The following is a 3,949-nucleotide window of genomic DNA, read 5'->3' on the forward strand; positions in this document are numbered from 1 at the left end:
TGTCACGGATCATCACATTCATCAGGTTGAAGTACGAGTGGATATCTTGGAATAAGAATAAGCTTGAATTGAATAGAAAAACAATAGTACTTTGCATTAATTCATGAGGAACAGCAGAGCTCCACACCTTAATCTATAGGGTATAGAAACTCTTCCGTTGAAAATACATAAGTGAAAGGTCTAGGCATGGCTGTGAGGCCAGCCTCTATTGTCTAAGGACTAAACGTTCCAAAGATGTAAATACAATAGTAAAAAGTCCTATTTATACTAAACTAGTTACTAGGGTTTACAGAGATAAGTAAATGATGCAGAAATCCAATTTCGGGCCCACTTGGTGTGTGCTTGGGCTGAGCATTGAGCTTTCATGTGTAGAGACTCTTTTTGGAGTTAAACGCCAGGTTGTAGCCTGTTTCTGGCGTTTAACTCTGATTTGCAACCTGTTTCTGGCGTTTAACTCTAGAATAGGGCAGGAAGTTGGCGTTTGAACGCCAGTTTGCATCATCAAAACTCGAGCAAAGTATGGACTATTATATATTGCTGGAAAGCCCTGGATGTCTACTTTCCAACGCAATTGAGAGCACGCCAATTGGGCTTCTGTAGCTCCAGAAAATCCACTTCGAGTGTAGGGAGGTCAGAATCCAACAGCATATGCAGTCCTTCTTCAGCCTCTGAATCAAATTTTTGCTCAATTCCCTCAATTTCATCCAGAAATTACCTGAAATCACAGAAAAACACACAAACTCATAGTAAAGTCTAGAAATGTGATTTTTATTTAAAAACTAATAAAAACATAGTAAAAACTAACTAAATTATACTAAAAACTACTAGAAAACAATGCCAAAAAGCGTATAAATTATCCGCTCATCAGTCGCCCACGCATACGCGTGAATGGTCAATTTTGCCAATCCACGTGTGTGCTTCGTCCATGCGTACGTGTCATATTGCTAAAATTTGCCCTCGCGCGTATGCGTCATTGATGGAGGCAGAAATCAGCCAATTAAGAAATTAGTATAGAAATAACGTTGCGAGTACAGTTCCTAACCGACGAAAATCCGCTTATCAATTTAGAAAGGGTTATCACAATTTTAGAATAAAAATACTAGGAGTAGAAATCCCAGGTCGTCTCCCAACGAGTTGACAAAAGGGTGATATTTAATCAGTCAGGAATTTTCCGAGGAATTTTTGAGTTGGAGAACAGAAAAATAAAGGATTGTGAATTAAAGCCATGTAAATTAAAAGAGATTTATATAATCAAATAAAAATCCTTGACCGGGGGAATGATTAATTGGAAGTTCTATCCTTGTTGGAATTCTCTCAAGTGTAGTATCAAGAGGTGGTTTTTTTTCACTTAGTTAACCCTTACTAAATAAAAGAAAGTCAAGTAATTGAGCTAACTCTTATTCGCAAGTCCTAATCCTCTCCTTATGGAAGGATTAGCGTTAGTAAATAGAGAACTAGCCAACAACTTCCAATTTAACTAATCACTTGAGCATTCCAACTCAAGGGTCTCCTTTTAATCAACCCCCAAGTCAAGTTGGGAGTCTACTCCATTGACATGAATATAACGTTCACAGAAATATAAAAAGAAGACATGATAAATTAAATAAAATAGGAATTGAAAATTAATTAAAAGTAAAAATAGTTCTTTGCATTAATAAATCCCAAAATGCAACATCCTTATCTAAACAGGGTTAATAAGTAATCAAAAGAGTAAATGAATAAGAAAACAAACTAGAATAATAGCGACTTCAACGGAGGTAGTAATTCTTCTCAATATCCAAAGCAAAAGCATAAACTATAAAAACTATGAGTGTGTAGAAAACCTAGAGAAAGAATGATTTCTCTCTAAGATTCCAATCTAAAACTAAAAACTATGCGAATGAGAATGTGTGTCGAGTCTCTGCTTGTCCCCTGGCTCTAGTCTGTGTTTCTGGGCCAAAAACTAGGTCCAAACTCGGCCTAAAATCGCCCCCAGCGTTTTTTGCACTCACGCGTACGCATCGTTTGGCGATTTTCCTTTTCACGCATACGCGTCAGGCACGCGCACGCGTCGATATGCAGACTCTAATTCACGTACACGCGTGAGCTATGCGTGCGCGTCGCTCCTCACTGGTTATCTCCTTTATTTCTTGTGCTCCTTCCATTTTTGCAAGCTTCCTCTCCATCCTCTAAGCCTTTCCTGCACTATAAAGCCTGAAAACACTTAACGCATAGATCACGGCGTCGAATTGTATAAAAGGAAATTAAAAATATACAATTTAAAGGCTTGGGAAGTAGGTTTTTCAACCATAGAACAAAATTAGGAAGGAATTGTAAAATCATACGAATTGTATGAATAAGTGTGCAAAGGCATGATAAAAACCACTCAATTGAGCATAAGATAAACCATAAAATAGTGGTTTATCAACCTCCCCACACTTAAACATTAGCATGTCCTCATGCTAAGCTCAAGGAGATATAAAGAATGAATGGGGAAAAATAAGACTCATGAGATGCAACCTATGAATGCAACTATATGCTATGATGATTCTGTCTACTTGGTTAAAAGCAAATAAGTTCTCCAAGACAACCATAAATCAGATTCCACTAATTTAAATCACACAATAAGAGACAAGTAAGCTTGTAAGAAGATATCTAATCAAAGTAGGGAACATAGAATCAAGCATTGAACCTTTACTGGTAGTGTATATCATTCCAATCTCTCAAGTGTCTAGGGTTAATCACTCTACTCTTCTCTAGTCATGCTTTCTAAACTTTGTTCTTCATCTAACCAATCAATAAAAATTTAATATATCAATGCAAACATCATGAGGTCTTTTCAAGGTTGTAATGGGGCTAAGGTAAGGGTGAGGATATATGTATGGCCAAGTGAGCTATAATATGAATCTTTGACTAACCTAAGCTCTTAACTAACACACACACACTCTTTGTAACTCTAAAATCATGCCTAGCTACCCATAATTCCCACTTTTGCATCACATACTCATGTACCAAATATTTCTTTAATTTTATCACATATGCATTGATCTTTTATTAAACTTAACATTGGGATAATTTTTGTCCCCTTATTTATTTATTTATTTATTCATTTGAATAGTTTTTTTATTAAAAATATAAAAGCAAACATAACATATCAATGCACATGGATTTTTAATTTTTCTGATCTTACATGAGTAGGTACCCAAATTCCCGATATTTTGTCAATGAAACACTGTACACTTTCATCTACCCAAGTTCCCACAGTTCCCCACACTTAATTGATACACAATCTCTAACTTAAGCTAACCAAAGATTCACTTGGAGTAATTAATTATTTTTCCACTTAAGGCTAGTGATGTGGTAAAATATAGAACAACATGGGATTAAAAGGCTCAAAGTAGCAAACAAAGGTAATTGAAAGGGTAGGCTATTTGGGATAAGTGAGCTAATAACAAATGATAGCCTCAATCATATACAAGCATGTAAATATACTAAATAATAGACATATAGAATGGAACAAAATATAGATTACAATCACAGAGAAGGAAACTCACAAGAATAAAAGAGCATGGTTGAATAATGTAACCATGTAATTAAGCTCAAATCTCACAGGTTGTGTGTTCTTAGCTATAATTCATGTTCCAAATTACAGTCTTCAAACAAGTTTAACACAAAAGTTTTAATTTAAATTAGTGAAATACTATAAAAAGGGTCTTGAAAGGAAACTCATTACTTTAGCCAAGAAAAACATACATGCAAACAATTATTATCATGCAATCTATCCTATCTAACCAAAGAAAAAGTTAAATGTTGGTGTTAAGAGAGAAAAATTACCTCCAGAAGTCAAGGACTGACCTTCCCACACTTAAGGCTTGGCACGATCCTCCGTGCCATCAGTAAGGAGCAAGAGAGGGCTGGAAGTGTCGCCTCCAGTGTCTGGTTTGCCTTGGCTGCCTGTGCTACTGGATGA

This window comes from Arachis hypogaea, chromosome 12 (genome assembly GCF_003086295.3).
Source record: "Arachis hypogaea cultivar Tifrunner chromosome 12, arahy.Tifrunner.gnm2.J5K5, whole genome shotgun sequence".
Lineage (NCBI taxonomy): Eukaryota > Viridiplantae > Streptophyta > Magnoliopsida > Fabales > Fabaceae > Arachis > Arachis hypogaea.